This window comes from Thamnophis sirtalis, unplaced genomic scaffold (assembly GCF_051295495.1).
Source record: "Thamnophis sirtalis isolate CommonGarterSnake01/CBP01778 unplaced genomic scaffold, rThaSir2_p1.2 scaffold_6, whole genome shotgun sequence".
In the NCBI taxonomy this organism is placed as follows: Eukaryota; Metazoa; Chordata; class Lepidosauria; order Squamata; family Natricidae; genus Thamnophis; species Thamnophis sirtalis.
Window position 1 is genome coordinate 75,865,085 of NW_028261386.1, and position 24,456 is coordinate 75,889,540.

General features: G+C 38.2%; 1 protein-coding gene across 1 annotated transcript in view; it reads left to right on the forward strand.

Annotated features, from left to right (window-relative positions):
• PRKN (parkin RBR E3 ubiquitin protein ligase) overlaps positions 1 to 24,456 on the forward strand; it is a 785,743-nt gene that overhangs the window by 230,597 nt on the left and 530,690 nt on the right. The window lies entirely within an intron of this gene.

Here is a 24,456-nt window from a genome sequence, read left to right on the forward strand (position 1 = left end):
TGGTTTGTGAGTCAGTTGGTTTCTGATCCTGGACCAAGGATTCTGTTTATAAAGGTAACTATTGATTCTAGAATCTAAAATCCAGATTGGCGTCTCAAAAGTCCTTTTCAAAAAAAGCAACTGTACTGTTTTAAAAATAACTTTTGAGACAACTATGACTGGATCAGTGATGTGCAGTGAGGTTTATGGCTGGTGAGGCAAAAAGAAAGAAAGCGGCTTTTGCCCGCCCTCCCACTATGTCCGACATAGAGTTGGGATGCCTCTATGTCGGACATAGTGGTGGGGCGAGCAAAAAGAAAGAAACACCACGCCGCTATGTTGGATTTGCGGCAAAAGAAAGAAAGCGCCAGCCTGCCAGCAGAGGCGGGTAAAAGACCCGCCTCTGCTGGCGGGCTGCCCCAACACAGAGAAAGAAAGCTTGGGGGCTGCCCTCCCTGCCTCTCCTACCCCCTTCCCTCTGAGTGAAGAAACAAGCACTGCCCCGACACCGAGAAACAAAGCTGGCGGGCTGCCCTCCCTGCCTCTCCTATCCCCTTCCCTCTGAGTGAAGAAACAAACACATGCACACGCACACACAAACACACAAATTACTTACAAATTACATTAATTTTGAATTCCTCCCCCTCCCTCTGACCCACATACCTTTTCCAGCTGTTTCACAATCACAGAGGATTTCAACTCTGCTCTTGCCTGCCATCATGAAAATGTAAAAATATAAAAGGAAAAAGGCAAGAGCTGCTGAGGTCAGGCTGGGTTAGCTGCTGCCAGAGTCCCCGATGGATGACTCTGCTTAACTGTTTAAAAAAGCCTCTTAAAAAACGCCCTCTACAGGAGGAGGCAAGAGAACCATGTGCCTCATTTACATAAGGAATTTTTCAGCTTTTAACCCTTGCTGAACTTTGCTCGAGTGATCATAAAGTCAGACTAAATGAGGCACGTGGTTCTCCCACCTCCTCCTGTAGAGGGCATTTTTAGAGGCTTTTTTAAACAGTTAAGCACTAAGCAGAGTCATCCACTGTGATGTTAAGCACTACCTCAGCCTTTTTCCTTTTACATTTTTTTTTCTTTTCATGATGACAGTGGTGAGGCTCTGCCTCCCCTGCCTCCCCTGACTGCACGTCACTGGACTGGATGACTGAGAATCTCCACAGACACCTCCAGATTAGAGGCTTTACTGTTCTGTGTGTACAAGGGATTGCCCTGGAAGATTATTGAAGTTTTAAGCTGGTGCAGAGCATAGTGGTGTGGCAGTTAATGGAGCTGGTTATTTGGCACATATGAAAAATGTTCTTCACTTTTAAGGCCCTCTATGGCTTGGGACTGGTGTGCTGAAAGGATTGTCACTCGTGGTGAGTCCCAAAGGTGTTTTTTCAAGAGGCAACTTGAAACTTGGACTTGCCTCTTGAAAGAGCACCTTTGGGACAACCATGAGAATCTTTATCGACACACATGGTGAGCTGAAATCCAGATGACAATGAACAGCCAAAATGGCCATATGAACTGCTCTCCATCTGAGGGGTTGCAGGCAGAGAAGGTGGGACTGTATGATAACATGCATACAGGTATCACTGCCACTTGTTTCTTAAAACGAGGAAGCTGAGGTACCACCCCCTTTCAATGCAAAGGCTGAATGTATAGAGAGGAGACCAAAGGCACTTCCCAAGGCTCCTCGCAAGAAAGAAACCTCACTCTTCCAAAGGAGCAACATCAGATTTCTTCTGTTTAAGGCAGCTCAAACCCCTCCATTGGCAAAATGCTTTCATTTCCTCAAACTTCATGTGCCTTGTCTCCCGATTTGAAAACTCATGACTTTGATTCTTGACTTGGACTGGCTGACAAACTTTCTAAACCTTTGGATCCTTAGATTTTTCTTGAACACTCTTATGCCTGCTGTTTTGCACTTGGACTCTTAAGGCAACTCGCTATTGAAGAATTGTTTCTCTACTGTGTGCTCATGTGTATTTGTACTCACTTTTCCCTTGCTTATTCACTTCACAAAACCTATAAGTATACTATGCAACTACCTGTTTGTATGCTTGTGTGTGCTTGGCTGGGGACAGGTCATTGTCTCCCCATGTTTGCTTCTACCTGTCCTACCCAATCTAGCAAAAGAATGATGCTCTAGCTATTATTGGCTAGGAATGTCAGCTGTTGGGGGTCCAGCAACATAGCATTTTTTTTCGTAGTGGTGCCTCTCCTTTGGAATATCATCCCTTCATAGACCAGATCCGGCTGGCTTTCTGCAAGGCTCTGAAAACCTAGTTTTGTGTCTGTTCCTGTGGCCCAGTGGTGGTTTGCAGGTGGTATGCCCGGTACGGGCGTACCAGAGCCTGGCCGGAGCACTGGGAACCATTCCGGTATGGTGCTCTGGCCCGCCCGTCCAAGCTCTTTATCTGTCCTTTAAGCCTTCTGCACTTCTGCACACACACATGGCACATACAGCGCCTGTGCGATGCTCCACCAAACAGCTGGAGCATCGCGGAGGCTTGCGGAGGCGCCGCTGGCAGATATAATGCAAGCATGCACTGTGCACATGTGCGCACACACTGCACACATCCATGTGGATGCTGCCGGGCCCATTCCAACTGTACTGATTGGAACCAAATCTGGAACCCACCACTGCACCAATTGTATGATACAGCCCTCCTCCTCCCTATGCTAATAATGCTCAGCTGCAATATACTTTTATTTTTTGTATCGTACATATTTTATCTATTTTTATTGTAAATTGCTTACAGCCATGTATGTAACATGGGCAACTATGTAAGTCGATGGATGGATGGAAGGAAGATGGAGCTGGGGGAGAGGTTTCAGGTTTTCATGGATTTTATAGGAAAGGCACAAAGTTGTGCCTTAGATGCACTCATGCTGAAGATCACAATCCAGTATAGATTATTCTGAAGGAAAGCATTTGGTTGGGGTTTTGTATGAATATTGAATTTTCATTACACACACTCCTAAAAAGCCTCAAGGTTTATAATACATGAAATACTTTTGAATCACTTAAAACATTTTCTTAATGCATATAAATTTCATCAGCAATCCTTAGCAAGTGCTAACATTTTAATAGAAAGAAAAAAAAATCCAAGGCATTTTTAATTAAAGGATGGAATGGAAAGATTGTTTATGAACATGTATAAGAGACTGAAATCTGCCAGAGTTAAAAATTCAGATAACTCTCTAGAAGATTTTTTTTTAAATTGAGGAAACGAACCATACAGGCAAAAAATCATTTATCCAGGCTTTATGAGTGCTGCAACATGTTGCTTGTTTAGAAGTCATTTATGATAAATGACTGCATTTATCATACATCTAGAACAGGAAACTAGATCAGGTGTCCAGCTCTCGGCTTTACTCCTGCTTATTTAGCAAGAAGAAGAGTTCCACCATAAAGTTTTTGATACTTGCTCTGGAGAGTCTATACTTTTTTTGCTGAGAGACATACAGGTATTTATCGACTTACAACCACAATTGAGCCCAAAATTTATATTACTGAATGAGAAATTTGTTAAGTGAGTTTTTCCCCATTTTACAGTTTTTCTTGCTACATTTGTTAAGTGAATCATTGCAGTTGTTAAATTAATTTGGTTTCCCCATTGACTTTACTGGTCAAGAAGGTCGCAAAAGGGGATCACATGACCCAGGGACACTGCAACCGTCATAAATGTGAGTTGTCAAGCATGCAAATGTAAATCATGTGACCATGGGAATGCTGTCACAGTCATAAGTCTGAAAAATGGTCGTATTTTCAGTGCCATTGTAACTTCCAACAGTCACTAAGTGAACTGTTGTACAGTACATTGAGGACTATCTGTATTTCCATTTTCCCTTCTGCTCGTTTTTTCATTTATTTATTTAGAAAAAAAAATTATGTCTGCCTATATTATATAAAATAATCAGTGATGGCTAACAAAGACACAAATAATGAAATCAACATTCTAACAATCAGTATCATAACAGTAACCACTCAAACACAAAACATTCTGGCTTACTTCTCATCCTGACCCAACTTCTGATCAAAGAGCTAGGTGTTAACTTCAGGAAGGCAAGAAGCGTGGGAACCTCCATTTATCAGGGAGAAGGGTAGGCATAACGATAGAAAACCTCTCTTCCTAGGTCCCACCAAATAACATTTAATACCGGGGACCTACAGTGCGGTCACAGTATCCAATCTAGTGCTATAGGTACATAACTGATCCCTGAAATAACCTGGGCCTCTGTCATATAACACTTTACAGATAATCAGCACCTTTAGTTTCATGGCTACAGTCACTAGATCTGTAAATTTCTTTATCCTAGGGAGATAAAGGTTGCTATACTTCCAATTTCTCCAAGTTATTTGTATTGAACTTGTTCAATTTTGCTTTTCTTAATCCTAGTATTGAGCTTTAGGCTGGCTTTTGTACGGGTTCATTCATCTTAAACCTAGCTTACATAAACTCATTCAGCTTATTATTCTATGATATCTACCTTTGCAAACCAACTTTTCTCTACTATATCTAGAATTCCCATAGGTTGGCTTGTATGTATAGAAGCATATGCTCAGTTACAATATATTTAAGCTTAGTGGATCTCTTGTATGCCCATATAGTCTTGACCAATGCTAATAAGAGCCAGTTGTAGAGCAGATGTAGTGATTAAGGTGTAGGCCAGAAACTAGAAGATTCTTAGGCATGAGAAACAGCTGGATGACTTCAGGCCATTCTCTCTCAGTCAAACCCACCTCACAGGGCTAGAGAAAATAGAAGGAAGGAGTATTAGCTATGTTCACTGCCTTCATTCTCAGTAAATTGCAAATGATAGCTTTACTGTAAACAGCTTGTATTCTGTGACAATACCTTAATATTACTAAACAATGACATCTGTCTATTCTAGATCCTTAGGAAAGACTCAGTAAATGCCAAATCCAGACTAAACATCTGCCTGACTGTGCAGTCAGCTATAATAATAGTAAAAATTCTGGATGGGAAACCTCAGGTTTAGTAGTTGCTGTGACTGTGTTGGAAGAAAAGAAAAGAAATAGATTTTAGTTTTGGTGCATCTTGGTAATCCCTCTTTTTTTCTAAATATGATATATATGATATATTTCGAGGTGTTTTTCTGCTAGCTGATTCTTCCTCCTTTAGGTTATCCCTAGACATACACTTTATTAAAAACCTCCCAATGCAAACCGCGTATGGTCAAATTCAGTTGTTCTTCCATATTCAGAGAAAGTCAAGTGGTTAAAAAAAGATCAAATGGAAAGGTTATAAATTTTGTTTGCCTGAAGAAGGGATTAAAGAGAGCTTTTGACTTGAATCTTAGCTAATGCCAAGATTTTATTTTATCTTTCCAAAGGGAAAGATATCTAATGCTTTGCTGTCGGTCTAGACTTACCATAAATCTTCATATACAGTAAAGGGTATAGCAAATGACAGATAGACGTAGATGAATAGTTACAGAGCATGTATTTCTTTCCTTCCAATATCTCAAAAATCCATCATTTTAGGGGTCTGATTTAAATGAGTTACTTAGGATGTTCAGATAGTAGATGACGTTCAACTATTCCCGGTTTATCACTTGTAAACAGAAAATGTCGAAAGCAAAATTGACTAAAATTGATACTTGCAAAATGGGAATGATTCATTCTGCAGTTTATGATGTGCATAAGAGGAAGAAATAGGTGCATCCTATTTACAATATGAAAACCACAGTGTGTGTTTTTGGAGGGAAGGGGGTCCATGTAGAGAGATGAAACTATCAGAATTCTCTATCAAGAAGAATGTGGTACGGAGAAGAGTTAAGATCCTGCATAGAAAATTCAAACTCCCAGACCTCTAGGAGACCCTCTCCCCCAAGCCGTACGCTAATTAAGCAATCTGAATAAACATAACACATTAACTACAAGAAATGAAGTTTTATACTAACTGACATTGGAATATTATTCAGACACAGCCAAAATTATTTGGTTAAGCATGTTTTGCGAACACAACTTGTGACTCTGAGACCTTAAATTATGGTCTTGGAACCATTCTGAATATTAAGGGTTTTGGCACATCACATTACGTCCTGGCGTTCCTGTTATTTTCTTCAGTGAAAATTTTTTTGATTAATGTTTCCAAATATCTAGGAGTCACTTTAAAGCCATTTTTAGAAGGATTCCCTCACTCATCCACTGAGTGTTGAATCCTGCCTATCTTAGCACTGATCCTATGAGAGCTTCTCAACTAGACCAAATATATAATTTGAACTCTTCTGCTTAATTAGCTATCCTAATTCAGAGGTTTGATACACAGGTAGTCTTTGACTTATAACCCTTCACTTAGTGATGGTTAGAAATTGCAATGGTACTGAAAAAATGGACTTATGATGATTTTTCACACTTATGACTACTGCAGCAAACCCCATGGTCACAGAATCAAAAATTACAAGTTTGGCATCTGGAATGTATTTATGAAGGTTGCATTGCCCTGGAGTCATGTGATCTCCTTTTGTGACCTTCTGATGAGCAAAGTCAACGGGGAAGCCAGATTCACTTAACAACTATTTTACTTACTTAACAACTGCAGTGATTTACTAAACGCCTGTGGCCAGAAAGGGCATAAAATGGAACAATAGTCACTTACCAATTGTCTTACTTAGCAATGGAAATTTTGGGCTCAATTGTGTTTGTAGGTCGATGACTTCCTGTATGGTCTAGAATAATAAACATAAGAACATACAGAGAGAGACACGCACAGACACAGCATTGTTCCAAAACATTTTAATTCCTGAATAATTATAAATGGCCACTCTCCATTTATTTTGTAATCAAATAGTAGCAATTCACCACTTTTAAATAGTTACAGGAAAGCTACTTATTCCCTGAGATGGAATTGCTTCTTCCAGGCTAATAGTGGGATTATTGACCTGTCTAAATATAGTTGTTTTTTAAGACAGCGACATATTTTTCTTCCTCCCTTTCAGCTCTCAAGTATAAAGATAAAATGTCGCACTGGAGAACTTGTGACACATTAAAGTTTTGACAAGGAGAACGTATGATGAAGAGGTCAGATGAGCTGGGATCACATTGCTAGGCTTTGTCTGTATGGAAATTTTTGACAAATATTTATTTTCTTTCGAGCTCAGTGGGTATGTCAGAAATCAAATGCACTGTGAAACCTTCGGCGTCCTTGCTTAGAAATTTTTTGCGCAGCGGAAACATCCCTTGGGGTGGGAGTCAAAACAAAGCAAAACATACAAACATTTGTGGCGACACGCAATCGTGATTTCCTCCTTTGTCAGCGTATCTGGTCTCGTTGAATCGTTAACATGTGTTTCTGCTGTTTGGAGCTCTGCAGGGTCATGGCACATCCTTCAAATCATTCCCCCCCTCCCTTCCCCTTGCAATCGATGGAGATGCAGCCCACACTGGAGCATAAAGTGATACTCGTGTCTCTCCCACTGAGAAAGAGGCAGCAACTGAAGAAAGAACGTTTGTGGCAAGAGGGAATTCAGAGCAAGATTGTTTTGGATGAAAAGATGGATGAAAAGGTGTTCTGGGTTTTGCAGGAGAAAACATTTGTGAAAACAATGGCTGCCCAGGGCTTTGATAAGGCTTGCACAACATTTTTATTTATTTTAATATTTATTGCTCATTTGGAAGTTGATAGGCAGCTGCTGCATGAGGAGGTCATGAAAGGAGGAGGCTATTTCTAGAAAATTCATTATTTCTTTCAGTTCTTTTCTTGTTTCAACATTAGGTATCCCTCCCATTTCTTCAACTATTTATAATGCAATTTTCTGCCAACTCATTCAGCACGTAGGGGAGCTTGAAGTAGTTTCCTGACCAAAGTAAGCCTTGAAAATTTCCTTCTTTAGTGGATAATTAGATACCCATTAACCATAATTTAGAACCTAAATAATTGCTTACGTTTCCAAATATAGAACAAGAAATTCAGACTTTAGAGTATCAGTGGATGTACTCCCTTTGACTCCATTACAAAGTGCATTGGCAATTAAAAGCATCGTTGGAGAATGTGAAATAAAGAAAAAAATGAAGATGCTATTTATAGTAGCATCTTGATTGTGTGTGTGTGTGCTTCAACATTTGCATCCAAATGTTGAAGCATCTTGAAGCAGATAATAACAATAGCAATAGCAATAGCAATAGCAGTAGACTTATATACCGCTTCATAGGCCTTTCAGGCCTCTCTAAGCGGTTTACAGAGAGTCAGCATATTGCCCCCAACAATCTGGGTCCTCATTTTACCCACCTCGGAAGGATGGAGGCTGAGTCAACCCTGAGCCGGTGAGATTTGAACCGCTGACCTGCTGATCTAGCAGTAGCCTGCAGTGCTGCATTTAACCACTGCGCCACCTTGGCTCTACAACAATGAAGTACATAATAGAAGAAATTATACTAAATTAAAACACTATTGGAAAGGCTGTAACTTGCCTCTAGCAGACCCAGTGTGCAATCTGGGTGTCTTCATACACTTGGGGCTTGTACTTGAAGAGGAGGTGGCATCCATGTTTAGGAGAGGCATTGCATGACTTAAGGTTGTGTGCCAGTTGCTCCCATTTCTGGATTGGGACACTCTGCTCACTGTCACTCATGCCTTCATAATCTCCTGCCACGTCTACTGCAATGTGCTCGACATGGGGCTACGCTTGAAGAGCATTCAGAAGCTTCAACTGTTGCAGGATATGACAGCACAGGTAGCAAATAGTGCAATGGAAGTAATGCCTCTACTCCATGAGCATCTTCGGCTTCCAGTGTGCTTTTGGGTAAAATTCAGGATGCTGAATTGTGTTTTTTAAAACTCTTTCTGGTATACAACCACCTGAGGGACCATCTCTGAGGAGGTGACCTCCTAAATATCCACGGGGAGATATAATGATAGAGAAGGGCTGCCCTTAAGCAGTTACCAGAAGACAAGTTCAATCAGAATAAAGTTGGAAGTCTTCTAGCCCAACCCCCTGCTCAATGTGCCAGGACTGACCTGACAATTTGATCTCTGGAACAGGCCTGAATCTTTGTAAGGTTTAGAAAAATAAAGATCCTCTAAAAATAACTGCAGATGAACTCAGATCTTGTTCATTCCATTGGAATACATTGCATAGTTATGACTGAGGAAATTCACATTCAAAAGCTTTTATTTCTAAATTTCAGCAGTTAGAGTTGTTTATATCTTGATTATTCATTTAGGTCTCTATGGAGTTAGAATCTCTAAAGGTTAGTAACAGTCCTAATGGCAGTTTTTCACATTCAAACGTAAAAACCGTGCCTTACAATTTACCAAATAGAGGCTTCTAAGTCTGGTTTGCTAGCTTATCACAAACCATGATTTGCTATTGTGATACCTACAATAAATCATTTTAAAATTGCTTATTATGATTATATTTTAAACACAGTATTTTGGCATAAGAATTGAATTGAACTAATTTAAATATTTGTTAAGCAGATAAGAAAGGGAAATTTGGTAAGTTTTGTCCCTTGATAGGTTTTTTAAATTTATTTTTTAAGTAGTGCCAAGATAGCCTCCCTATGTGTGCACACTTGGGTGTGAATTCTGTTATACGCAAAGTAAAATTTGAGTATCTAGATAAATACAGGTAATCCTCACTTAACAGCCAAAGTTGGAACCTGCAATTTTATCACTAAGCACCAGTGGTGGATTTGCCCCAGTTCAGATGAACCGGTAGTAGTGGCGGCGGGAGGTCCCATCCACCTACCTGGAGGCTTCTGTGCATGCAAGTGTGCATGGGAGCGCGCCCGAACCGGTAGTAAAAATATTTGCAACCCACCACTTCTAAGCACTACAATCACTAAGAAGAAAATCATGTCACACAATGGGCTTATGATGTCACTTCCCATTTAGTTGTTAAATGAGATATCATGTGACCACAACTTGTGATTTTATTTCTGCATTCTCTCTTAACATGTCATGAGTCAGTTGCTAAGCATGCGAATGGAAATCAAGTGACCACAAGATGCTGTGATGGTCACAAATGCAAAATTTGGTCACTAAGCTTTTTTTTTTTTTTTTAGAGAATATATTTTATTTCATTTTCATTTTCCTTTATACAATCACTTAAATACTGTGCAGTTAAAAAAAAAAGCAATAAACACAGCTAACACTTCTGTCCTTCATACACCCTTTCTTCTACCCCTCCAACTTTCATTTCTCCCCTCCAACAATCCCCTCTTCTACTTCCCCTCCCCCTCAGCCATTCCTTTCTCCCCTTCCCACCATCTCATCCTCCTTACATTCCCTTCTCACTCCCTCTTAATTCCTCCCTCTTCTTTCCCTCTACTCCTCACTTCGGTGTATTTTTACTATTCATTGGTCTATTCGTTTTGTAATTTACACTAAAATTATAAGAAAAAAAAATTAAAAGAAAGGAAAAAAGAAAGAAAGGAAAAAAAAGCAACAGTATCCAAGTGCATTCATTGTTTTAAAAATTGAATCTATATTTCCACCCTCCCCCCTCCCCCCCCCATGGACCCCCTTCCCAGACCCCCTTCCGACTTCTCAGATCCCATTCCCGACATCGTTCCTTATCAAGCAAAGTCTGGAGTATATTGAAACCAAATAGATTAGAAGCTAAAAAAATAAAAAATAAAAAATAAAAAAATTAAAATAAAAACAAGAAAGGGGAAAAAGACCCCCCCCCCAAAAAGAGAAATCAATAAACTCTCTACCTTAAGCTCAGCTTCCCATCGTTATTAACACTTAAGCAATGTGCATCATTCCTAGTCTCAATTAATTTATTACTTGCAGGATTTCAAACTATGTTGAAACCAAGTGAGTTAATCAAATAAAATTCTACTCTAGCTAGGGACCTTATCTCTTTATCTAAATATGTATCCATTTCCCAACCTTTAATATATCCCTTTTACCTCTTTCTCTATAAAGCAACTTAAACACCTCAAATATTTCTCTCGGTTTCTGTTCCAACTCCTCTCATCCTGCCTCTACCCGTGCCCATATATATATTTTATTATCATCCGTACACCTCCCCTATTTGCTCCGCCTTCCTTCAAGCTCCTTGAGTATATTCTTCCAAACATTATGTTCAAATAAAAATTACTATAAAAGTCAACTTACTTTCTGGCTCAAAATAAGCTCTAATTAAACCTTCACTACCCTCCCATCTGCGCCACTCTTCCCAACTCGATTCAACCTAAACCACAATCCGAAATCATCACAATCTTCGCCTTCCTCACCCTAGAGAATAAAACATAAGCAGTTTATGTAAAAGTTCCAAGTTGTCCATCAAGTTTTTTTTTTTTTTAAGTCCCATACAATTTAATTTCCGAGGCGATCAGCACCATTTCTTACAGCCTTAATGTCTCTTGATCGGTATACCGCTATGCCATTTTCTACAAGACATAGTCACAGAATGTTATTCAAGTTAAGATTAAGCAAATGTTTTGGAAGCATAACTAAATCCTTATTCTCCGCTCTGCTGCCCTTCCGAAGGGGAAAAACGATAGCTCCCGCCTTGTAGCGGTGTGATTGGTTGTTTCTCTTGTACTTCTCATTGTATTTGTCCAAGTCCGGGTAATTCAGGAAGTCCCGCCTTTAAAATCTTATGATAAAAGTCTCGGGCTTCACAAGCTGAGTTGAGGTGATGTTTCTGATTGTCAAGTGTGACTGTAATACCAAATGGCGCCTCCCATCTGTACTGTATCTGATTATCTCTAAGTTCTTTAGTTAAAAAAGCATAGTCTCTCCTGGCTTTTAACATCTGGGGTGGCACCTCTTTAAAAACGATCAAATCCTGTCCATCAATTCGCAGCCTGTTGTTGTAGAACTCTTGTAGTATCACGTTTCTGGATTCTTTTGTAGCAAAATATATAACCACATCTCTCGGAAGCTGTCTCTGTTTTGCTGTGCACGAATTATGGCGGTAAATTTTTTGGATCTGCCAATCAAAGTTGAGTCCCGGACCTCCCACCACACGACTGAAATCCTCAAAAAAGGTCTGCTTCAAATTCTCCTGTTCGTTTTCACGCAATCCCCTAACTCTTATTGCAAACGCAGTCTTTTTATAATTTGTCATAACAAGTTGTCTCTCTGCCTTTTCAATTTCCTGTTGCAACTTTTCGATTTTAGATGTCAGATTAAAATTGTCTTGTTCCAAAAGTTCCAATTTATCCTCCATTCCTGCAATGTAATCTGTCATCACGGTTATAACTCCGATGGTATCCTTCCTTGTTTGGGCAATCTTGGCATCAAGTTTATCACATAGTTCCGAAATAAATTGCATTATTTCCTCTCTAAATTCTCTGAGAGTTTCAAAAAGAAATTCTTTCGTTAACAGATCTCCAGTAGGGGGCGCAGAAGGCAAAGACTGTGGCTTTATAGCGATTACTTGGGATGTATTGTTAAGAAAACGCTTAGAATTTTTTGACTTGGGAGCCATTGTAAAAGAACAAAAGCGAACAAACAAAGTCTCTGCACACCTTGATTTGCAATAAAATACTTTGAGTAAGCTTTGGCAATTAGTAAAGAGAAGTCTTCAGAAAAACAGGGCTGATTAAATATATCAACTGCGAAGGCTATAAAATCGCCATTTTGAAAAACAGTTAAACAAAGGAGTTTTTGTAAGATTGAAGCTGGTATTTTAAATAATAATAAACAAAAAAGGTTTTCAGGAATGGTCACTGCCCGGACCGATTTTAAATAGCTTAGATTTGTTCTGGGGGGGGGGACCTGCCTTGAGCTGAAAAAAAAAACAGCTGAGAAGATCTGGCTGGAGTAAAAAAAAAAAGCTCAGCTTTGTGTTGAACCTCTTCTCCTTTCACAGCGAAAGACAAAAGGCTGTGAACTTCAAAGAGATTCTAACGACTGAGCTCCTCCCTGCCCCTTTCTGCCTAAAAGGGGAGATATCTATAGATCTTTTAGATATACAGACCAGAACTCTGAGGGGAGCTCCGTTGAGCCCCGGACGACGACAGGCTCCTCCCCCGGAACAGGGCACTAAGCTTTTTTTAATTGCACTGTTGTACCTTTGAATGTTCACTAAATCAGTAAGTCAGCAGACAAGAGAAAACTGTAGGATAAAGTATTTTTGTTTATTAATACATTATGTACAAATGCAATCTAGTTTGAGCAAGAAACTGTATTTTATATTTCTAGCAGAATATGAAAGTTTCACCCACTTATTGGAATATTGGCATATTAAAAAAAAAGGAATCAGAGGTATCTAATGAAAAATGTCCCAAAGCTTAATTTACTTTGTTTAATTTTTTATCCTATTCCCAATTTGAAGTGGCTTCATGATGGTTAAACACTTTGGTATAAGCTCAAGCAAACAAAAAAGAATACAGTATTTAGGAATAAGAAATACTTCTAAGTGTAGGCATAGATGTTATTATAGGTATAGTATAAGATAGCATAGGCTTAGTACTATAGTAAATGGTAAAGTAGGAAACAAGATTGTTAATTTTATGCAATAAAAGCCTCTTGAAGACACACAAGAAATGGAATAGAAAAACAGAGTTGGAAGGGACCTTGGAGGTGTTCTAGTTCAACACCCTGCTCAAGCAGGAGACTACATCAGTGATGGCTAACCTTTTTTTTGGCTCATGTGCCAAAAGCGGACAAGCGCAGGGGTTATCGTGTGCAGGCATGCCACACCCATAATTCTGTTTTGCAACCTCCCCCCCCCCGTGCATGCGTGCGTGACCCCCCCATGCATGCATACATGATCAACACCCCCCCCCCCCCCTGCTTTTTGCATACTTTTTTCACCCTCCCAGGCTCCAGAAGCTATCTAAGAGCCTGGGGAGGGCGAAAACAGCCTCCCCTGCCCTCCCCCCAGGGACTTCCAGTTTGTTCATAAAGCGGGTTTTTGCCCTCTGGAGCCTTCAGGGAAGCCGCCTAAAGGCTCCTGAAGGCGAAAAATGCCCCTTCGAGCAAACCGGAAGTCCATTCCTGAACTTCCGGTTTGCCGGTGGGGCTGGTTTTTCGCAATCTGGAGACTTCAAGGAAGCCTCTGGAGGGTGAAAAATAGCCTCAAAAGAAGGCCAAAGTTAGCTGCCCATGCACGCATGAACGCATGAGCTGACAGGGCAACGCCTTGCGTGCTCTAAGAAATGGCTCCTCGTGCCACCTGTGGCACGCATGCCATAGGTTCTCCATCACGGCCCTATACCATTTCAGACAAATGGCTGCTCAATCTTGTTAAAAATCTCCAGCGATGGAGCAGTGAAGATTAAAACAGTCTGTTTGATGTTGGTCTATAACATTTCCCCAAAGGACCTCTTCACACCTGTAAGAGAGCATCTGGTAGAGAATGGTCACTAGATCTCTCTCTGAAATTATTATAGCTGATTGTAGCATCTGAACTTCAGTTTTCATCAGTGGTGGCTTTTCATAATAATTCACATGTGGCTTTACCTTCTTTGTGAAATAAGGAATTGGGATTATAGATCATGAAAGAAGCAAACACATAAAGAGTCTGATCTATCATCTTTAACAAGTTTCTCAGTAGTAGTCCTTTTGTATATATTAATCCAGTTATTATAATTGGTTGATTTCTTATATTAGAGACAGAATATTGTAATAACTGCTAAATTAAAATCAGGTATAGCTTACAACAAGGCGATAGAATTTAAATAGTCCTTCAAGGTATAAGAAATTATGTTAGAATACAGCAATAAAACTACTGTGTGGAGATGGTGTGGTCATAATTGCCTAATGTTGTCAATAACTTCCATATGAATTTAGTACTCTCTTACAGTGCTGTTCCTTTTAGTACCAGCTTGATTGATTTTTAATGTCATTGTCAAAACACTAATGCCACCATCAGCTTATAAATGCAGTGGCAGAATGGAGTAGATGGTTGATCTGAGCAGAAATAAATATAAATCAAGTCCATTTAGTTTTAAAACTGCAAATAGCCAAAAATATTTTCAGTATAAAATTATTGTGCCCCCCCCCCCGCCCCGGCCTCATTTTGCAAATACTGATTTTACACCAGCGAGAATGCTACCAACAATTGATTGTTCTTTTCTAATATAATAACATTACAACTGGGGAAAAATCTTACAAGAATCATAAAGCATTTATATTTTTAAATAATTGTAATGACTTTGCAATTGTTAAAATGCAGATATGCTGTACAATTTAGTAATAGATCCACTGTCAAATTGTTAATGAAATATTGAACTTAGAATGGAGAGATTTGGCTTTAGATATTTGAGCCAGATAACACCTTTTATTTCATATTATCTGTGGAGTTATAACAATGATCAAATAAGAAAACTTATTGTAATCTGCCCTGATTTATTTGGAAGAAGAAAGGAATAAAATGTGGTGAAGAACTTCCCTTTTAGTCTTATACTGCCTTCTTTTTGCTTCTTTCAGTTGATATTAATCACCCTGCATTTGAATTTTGTCAAAGTAAAGTTGACCCTGAATTATATTAGGAATGATGTTTCCCAGGAAGCTATTTCTTTGTCTCATTTTTACCTTGTTGGTCTTCCAGAACTTGGTCAAAACAAAATTCACGCAAAAGGCTTTTGATTAATTAAATAGAGCCATCAAAGTATTAATTGCTCTTGAGATATGATTTAATTTAAATACTTTATTCTAAAGTTTTTACTATTTATATTGTGGCTATTTTTATTCATGTAAACTGCCAAGAGCTGCAACTCTACAGTGATTAAAAAAATTAATAAATCAATGAATGCATCTCTTGTCACTCCCATGACTTCCCTCTTCACACAATTAAAATAAAATGGAAACGTTTACCGTATTTTCTTCACCATATGTCAATTCTTGGTCATCAGAGGCTTATGGTTATTGAAAACACCAAGACTCCATTTTCTTTTCTATATATTCACGATATTTGCCCTTTATATTTTTCTCACATAATACGTATTAAGAAAGAAACTGATTTTCTTATTTTTATGAACCATATTTTCCTACAATCTAAGTGACAAAGCATCTCCGTTTGAATTGCATTCTATAAGTTGCGTCAGAAACATGGACTTTTTCAAACAGGAGATAGTTATGTTTGAGCCAAATTTTGGTGGAAAAAAAATGTTCTGGTACTGCCAGTTAGATTTATCTTTCATAACCAGTAAATGATTGTCGCATTAGTCAGTCATCAGCAGAAAAGCAGCATGTGTGCCTAATCAGCAGCATTCATGTCAAACCTCTGTAATCTCTTAGCTTGAGTATCATTTGGTAGATTGCATTTTGTAGCTCATGTTCACCTACCTGTGCTGTTCTTTAGAGATAACACAAGGGTGGATAGTCATATCCAAATGAACATTGAATGAAGGACACTCCTAACTCGCCGACATTGCCGAAATTTTACTTTGACAATGGAACCTTCTGGATACAATGTTTTCAAAGCAAAACCTAATCCGAACTGGGAAAAATAAAAATTATCTTTGTAGTTATAGCAATAGCAGTAGACTTATATACCGCTTCATAGGGCTTTCAGCCCTCTCTAAGCGGTTTACAGAGAGTCAGCATATTGCCCCCAACAATCTGGGTCCTCATTTTACCCACCTCGGAAGGATGGAAGGCTGAGTCAACCCTGAGCCGGTGAGATTTGAACCGCTGAACTGCTGATCTAGCAGTAGCCTGCAGTGCTGCATTTAACCACTGCGCCACCTTGGCTCTTATTAGATTTAGCCGTTTCTTTTATTGAATATATAGACACAGAATTAATTAATTGATTGATTGACTGACTGACTGACTGCTGGAACAAGGCGCAAAGGAGATATACTAATTATAGCCCTGCAGTTCAACTAAGTTGCAAATTTCAATAGGCAAAAGTTGGACAATACCTCAGAGGCAGTGGTGGGATTTATTTATTTTTTTACTACTGTTTCTGTGGGCCTGGCTTGGTGGGCATGACTTGTTGGAATGGCAGGGGAAGGATACTGCAAAATCCCCATTCCCTCCCGATCAGCTGGGACTCAGGAGGTAGAGAATAGATGGGGGCAGGGCCAGTCAGAGGTAGTATTTACCAGTTCTCCGAACTATTCAAAATTTCTGCTACCGGTTCTCCAGAACTGGTCAGAACCTGCTGAATACCACCTCTGCTCAGAGTTTATTAAGTTCAATCTTCCAATAGTGGAGAATTAATTACATTATCCCTTTTTACTGTTCAGCCTTACTTAGGTAACTTCTTGTTCAAAAAATATCTAAGGAATTTATTTTGGAGAACACATTCTTAAGAAATTTATTCCTGGAAAGTCAGTCTGTACATTCTGGAGTTTTGTTCAGTTAATTTATCACATAATTTTGAGAAGTGTTGAATTTTAAAATACTGACTGGGATGGACAGTACTTCTCTGACCAGAAATCTTTCATTTTGATCTTAATTCTCTGAGTAGATTGGGTTCTTTTGCATACTCTGGGAATCCTCCTTCTTTATCTAGAGACAAACAACATCCTTGCCCAGCTTGAAACACTTTTCTAATATAAATCTAATTAACGTCATAGTGCCCCTGTTCATGCTTTCAATATCTATATTTAAGAGCAAACAGTGGTTTTCCCCAAATGTTCAGAATAGCAGATGGAATCAATAGGGAGAGTAAACATGCAAATAGAACTATAACTGTATGAAAAGGTGAACCAGAGCACATATTTAATCTGGTAAATAACACGTCTAGGTGTTACCTGATGTTATTCCTAAGTTTTTGTTTAATTGTACAGAAAACAGAATGCCTTAGATCTAATGACATATGCATATAGCATTGCACAACCAGTTTGATGGAGATGATTGAGGCGTGTGTTACAGGTAGTTCTCGACTTACAACCACAAATGAGCCCAACATTTCTGTTGCTAAGAGAGGAAATTATTAAGTGAGTTTTGCACCCATTTTACAACCTTTCTTCCTACAATGGTTAAGTGAACCACTAAAGTTGTTAAATTAATAACACAGTTGTTCAATGAATCTGACTTCCCCATTGATTATGCTTGTCAGAGATCACAAAAGGTGATCAAATGACCACAGGACCCTGTACTTGTCATAGCACTAGCAATAGCATTTAGACTTGTATACATCTTTACAATGCTTTACAGCCCCCTCTAAGCCCCCTCTAAGTTTACAGAGTCAGTATATTTGCCCCAACAATCGGTGTTCTCATTTTACCGACCTTGGAAGGATGGAAGGCTGAGTCAACCTTGAGCTCATGAGATTTGAACTGCCAGATTGCAGGTAGCTGGCAGTCAGCAGAAGTAGCCTGCATTACTGCATTCTAACCATTGCACCACCGTGGCTCTTTTAAATATGAGTTGCCAAGAATTTGAATTTTGATTATTTGACCATGGGGATGCTGCAACCATTGTAAGTGTGAAAAACAGTCATAAATCTGTTTTAAACTTTGAATGGTCACTAAACAAACTGTTGTAAGTTGAAGACTACCTGTTAATTGACTGGAAGTTCTTAATGTCACTAGCAAGCTTACATTAAAACTAAACAGAATATCAAAATCAGTTTGTGATGAATTACAGAATTCTGCCTTTAACTTCAAATGCACAATCTAAATGGGTTTACAGGACTTTAGAAGTCAATTAACAACTGGTTGGATATTTTGCATAAGATGTAAGAATTATACCAATGATTAAATTTGACTGCTTTTATAACATGGACATGTTATTAAAGAATATTGATCTCAGGCAGTAATTGATCCTAAATGGCTTAGTTACCATGCTATATTTAAAGATCCCACAATACTTTGGGATCAGATGTGGGCATTGGAGGAAAAAGGAAATTGGGTTGGGGGATCTCTTTCATGTTTCATTGTTCAGGCCAATGAGAATTTCACATAATCAGAATTTCTCTTAAAGGGTTTTTGGATTCAAAGAAGAGCTTTTGAAACTTTTATTCTTCCCTAATTAATTATAAGTAAATGTCTACTTATCATTTATTATCCTCAGTTCTTACCTTTTATAAATATATTGACTCTGGAGATGCAATGTCTTCTAGTATTTATAGAGGATTTATTTGAACAGGTATTCTTGGAAAACTAGCTTTTCTTCACCTTCAAGGTAAGCTTTGAAGATGTCATTATTAATTTTACCCATCAATGAAAGTACATTCACTGTATTCAGTCTTCCTTTATTTTTGGAATAGCAAAAACAATTTACTCCTAGGAAGAGTGAAAAAGTTGTTGATTCTATGGAAGTCATTTCCATATAGTGCCTCAGAGTGATTGAGAGCATCATGACTGCATGTTTTTTAAAGACTTGCTTCCTTTAATTTGCTATCAATTGCTACTAGAGTTCCTCAGAAAGAAAGCTATAAAGCTCCTATGGCATTTTGAACTCAGAAAAGCAATGAATAATTTCATGCAGATATTGCATATACATAAATGTATCTCTTATCTTTCCGACTAACCTTTAAAATAAGGGAAAGTACAGAAACAGAAAAGATGGTTGAACAAAAGCTGCATGCAGATGCACTGATGAGTTTTTTTTAATATTTTGTGGCACAAATTTATTTTGTTAATAGTGCCTGCTTTGAGTCATTGTTCTTGGCTTGAATTAGAAAATATTTTACTTTGTGAATGCAAGCCTCTCATCCTCTGCTCTTATTTTGATCTTTGTATATTGGATTAAATATTGTTGAAATACAATAATTTATTGCAAGTTTAATGTTGATTTTTTAAAAATAAAGAAAACGCTTGCAGAAAGTCAATGAGATCTCTTAGGTATATCTGCACTACATCATGAAAACAGTGTAAATACAAGTAACTCTAGCACTGCAATTCCAAAAGGGTATATGTATAATCTGCATAATTACATCCAAGCTCATGTCAAACACTATGAAATTGATTTACTGTAATTTTATTAAAGATTATAATTACAACAGTAAAAACTAATGCAAAAAAGAGAGAAATCAAAGAAACAAGGTGTAAAAAAGAGAAAGAAAAATACCAAGAAAAAATAAGAAGAAAAAGTAAAGAAATATAATTTAAAAAGGTAATAAACATAAAGAAGTGATTTCTCAATATTGTCACAGATATAAATTTTAGTAACTTATCATCTTCTCTTCAACCTTTTTCCTATATATCACCTCATCTATAAATGAATCCCTAATACCTTATGATTTCAGCCCTGGTGACAGAGGTGGTATTCAGCAGGTTCTGACCAGTTCTGGAGAACCAGTAGTGGAAATTTTGAGTAATTCAAAGAACTGGTAAATACCACCTCTGACTGGCTCCGCGCCCATCTATTCTCTGCCTCCCAAGTCCCAGGTGATCAGGAGGGGATGGGGATTTTGCAGTAACCTTCCCCTGGAGTGGGGAGGGAATGGAGATTTTACAATATCCTTCCTCTGCCACACCCACCAAGCCACGCCATGCCACACCCACAGATAAAAATTTTTTTGAATCCTACCACTGCCTAGTGTCCATTAATGATTACCAGACATAATAACACATCTATTTTAACCTTGGTCAATTAAAACAACTTTATATTTCTTTCTTTTACTTATAGCCATCTTTATTCTTTAGTCCATTCAAATAATGTCATAGAACTTAATGGGATTTTTATTTTTGGTTTGTCCCTTGTCATGAGATCCTTCAAAACTTTAACAAACTTCTTTTCTAAATCCAATACAGTATAGGAAAATTATCCAGGTCACTGTCTTAGTTTATCATTTGTGTATCCCTTTTATTTACTAAGACATCAGCTGGTTTCTTTTGTATGACCAGTGTAACATCTTTTTCCTTGTGATTCTTATAGCCTGTCATTTGGAGCCTGTCACTTTCGATTCGGTTTCGACCTTGTCAGATAAAATTTGTTCTTCTCCTAGAATACCTTTTAGATATAATCTCTCGACAGAAGCAGATCACTTTTGTTGGTACTACTAAAATTAACTTCTGAGTCAATTGTTCAAAAATATCCTGCAATATGTCTAATCTTAGAATGGTTTGGTTTATTCTGTAATTGTAAGTCCAGTTTCGGTGTCCTTTTATTTTAATTACAATCTTTAGTTCCCTCTAGTTATCTCTGTCTAATTTTTAAAATCTTATTTAAAAAACAAATTTTCTAATGCCTTGCCTTTCACCATTTGGCCATACAGCAAAAGTAGATCTGGAATGCAGAACCTAGGGGTCAGCAAATAAACATGGAAATTGCTATTTCCTGCCATCTATTGGTGATTTAAACTTCTGTTTGCCAGTTCTTATAATTTTATGCAAAAGTGAAATTAATTGCGCAAGGTGGATACGGATGTATTTTTTCCTGATTTTCTTTCTATGCACCACAGTTTAAAGATACAATGTACAATCTGTCCTCTAAGTCTTAAAAGGTAGTAATAATAGAGCGATCAGATGTGGTGTTTTTAGTTTTTTCTCTATGGAAGACTTTATGATTCTCCTCCTTTTTTAGCGTGTTATTTTATGTCTCTTCTGAATTCTATCCCTGAGAATTGATTTTACATTAAAGTGAATGTAGAACTTTCAGTTTCAAAAGCTGTCTAGTATTATAGCCTCACCAGTAATCATTATTAATTTCTCAATTGTTACACAAGCTAATTGTGTCATAAAAGAAAAAAAATGTTATAGTTGTACTTGTTAGAATGGTAAGTATAAAAGTTGCATAAACTGGTTTCATATTTTAGTCCAGATTTTATATGTTGTGCTACTTACCTTTATTATGGTTTAAATGGCATTATTACTAAGGTGACCAGATTTTCAGATTGGTAAAGAGGGACACCTTTGACCCGGGGGGGGGGGCTTGATTAAAATTTTTATACGGAGCAACAAAAATGTTCATATAATGCAAAAATAGTATTGTAATATTTTTTTATTTCAACATCAGCGTTCCCTCTAAGGTGCGCGCGTGAGCGGCCGCGCAGGTAACAAAAAAACACCGCGCACAAATTTCAAAGTGCAGCACAGTGTTTTTTAATGCCTTTAAATGTGACTGAAAATATCCCCCTTCCCTCCCTTCTGAACTCTGATTTCTGATTGGTGAAATCAAGGAAGACTCTGCCTGGAGATCGATGACACTGCAGAAGGGAGAATTCCCATTGGTCCTCTGGGGCTTCGTCAGTTCCTGGGAAAACGGGATTCGCTGGTTGTAGCCTGTGTTTCTCTGCACATCCGGGGTTTCTCAGGCATTGCCTCATCTGAAGCCCCGTTCTGGGCTCAGCATTTTTTCTGCGATCCCTTCACTTTGGGGAGAGAGGGAAGCAGCGTGGAATTGGAATGCCTGAGCCAAAGGGGTCCACGGGATCTTGAGACTTGATTTTTGAGCAGTACCAATACTTTCCACTCTTTCCTTTTCCTTTCTGTGCTTCTTCTAACTTCCATTCTTTTTCCTTTCCTTTCTCTTTGCCTTTCCTTCTTTTCTTTTTCCTTTCCTTCTTTTCCATTTCCTTTCCTTTCTCTTTTCCTTTCCTTTCTTCTTTCCCATTTCCTTTCCTTTTTCCTTTCCTTCTTTTCTATTTCCTTTCTCTTTTCCTTTCCTTTCTCCTTTCCTTCTTTTCCATTTCCATTTCCTTTTCTTTTTCCTTTCCTTTTCTCTTTTCCTTTCTTCTTTCCCATTTCCTTTCCCTTTTCCTTTCCTTCTTTTCTATTTCCTTTCTCTTTTCCTTTCCTTTCTCCTTTCCTTTCCTTTTTTCCTTTCCTTCTTTCCCATTTCCTTTCCTTTTTCCTTTCCTTCTTTTCTATTTCCTTTCCTTTTTCCTTTCCTTTTCTTGTTTCCCATTTTCCTTCCTTTCCCTCCCCCTCCCTTCCTTCCTGGGGGTCTGAGGGAGAGGGAGGGGCCCCTTTTCCTCCTTGCCCCCCTCCCAACATCTGCTCTGATGGCAATTATGGCTAAAAAAAAATCAGGTGCTCAGGCATGAAAATGTGCTGCTCGAACACTATACTTTTCCGCACACACTGAAAAAAAATTAGAGGGAACATTGTTCACCATAACTACAATTTACAAATATAAATTGTAACTGTTGCCAAAGATCAAAATTTTGATCACGTCACCATGAGGATGCTGCAATGGTCGCTAAGTGTGAAAAATGCTCATCAGTCATTTTTTTCAATGCCATTGTAACTTTGGTCACTAAGCCCATTATACCACCTTTCTTGCCACAGTTCTTAAGTGAATAACTGCAGCTGATAAGTTAGTAACATAAGTGAATCTGGTTTCCCCATTTGACTTTGTCAAAAGGTGATTATATGACCCCAGGACACTGAAACCATCATAAATACAAATCTGTTGCCAAACATCAAAATTTTGATCGCGTGACCATGAGGATGCTGCAATGGTCGCTAAGTGTGAAAATGGTTGCTAAGTGTGAAAAATTGTCATCAGTCACTTTTTTCAATGCCATTGTAACTTTGGTCACTAAGCCATTATACCACCTTTCTTGCCACAGTTCTTAAGTGAATAACTGCAGCTGATAAGTTAGTAGCATAAGTGAATCTGGTTTCCCCATTTGACTTTGTCAAAAGGTGATTATATGACCCCAGGACACTGAAACCACCATAAATACGAATCTGTTGCCAAACATCAAAATTTTAATCGCGTGACCATGAGGATTCTGCAATTGTCGCTAAGTGTGAAAATGGTCGCTAAGTGTGAAAAATGGTCAGTCACTTTTTTTAATGCCATTGTAACTTTGGTCACTAAGCCCATTATACCACCTTTCTTGCCACAGTTCTTAAGTGAATAATTGCAGCTGGTATTTTGTATTTTGGATAGAATCTTTTTTTAAATAGCCTAAGACAATTTAAAAAAAGAATCCACACAGAATAAATTGAAGTAAAACATTTCAAACTATTCTTTCTATGCACAATATATTTCAAAGTATTGTGCATAGAATTTTTAAAAATTGTTTCACTTCAATTTATTTTGGATAGAATCTTTTTTTAAATAGTCTAAGACAATTTTTAAAAAAATCCACAGAGAATAAAACTATTTTAAAAAATCCTATGCACAATAAATAAAATACTATTTTAAAATACATTAAAAAATAAAAGAAAAAAACCCAGCTCATTTACCAGCAGGCAGGCACTCCAAGTCAATCCAGAATGATGTAGATGTTAATACAAACAACTGAGCAAATTAAAATGGTGAAATTAGTCCCAGGGAAATATTTTTCAAAGAAAAATATTTCACCATTTTTCCCACACAAGCCGACCTCCAACCTCCGTGCCCCTCCAGGAAGGAACACTCACTACTACTCTAGCCAATGTATTTCCTGGAGCTCTATGGTACTGGGTCATTTTTTCTTATAAAATGTGGTAAAAGGGCGGGGGGGGGGGGGGGTCCGTTTTCTTGCTTTAACATTTTAATTGTATCTTCAAAGAAAGTATTGAGACAGAGAGATGGATTAGACAGAGTGTCTTTTGTCTTGCCCTGGTTAGGATTTCTTAAGCAAATCCACTGGGCTTTCAACATGAAGCCAGAGAATCGGGACTTTTTAAAAATGCCCCGGGACACGGGACAAATTGTTAGAAATCGTGACTGTCCCACTGAAATCGGGATGTCTGGTCACCTTAATTAT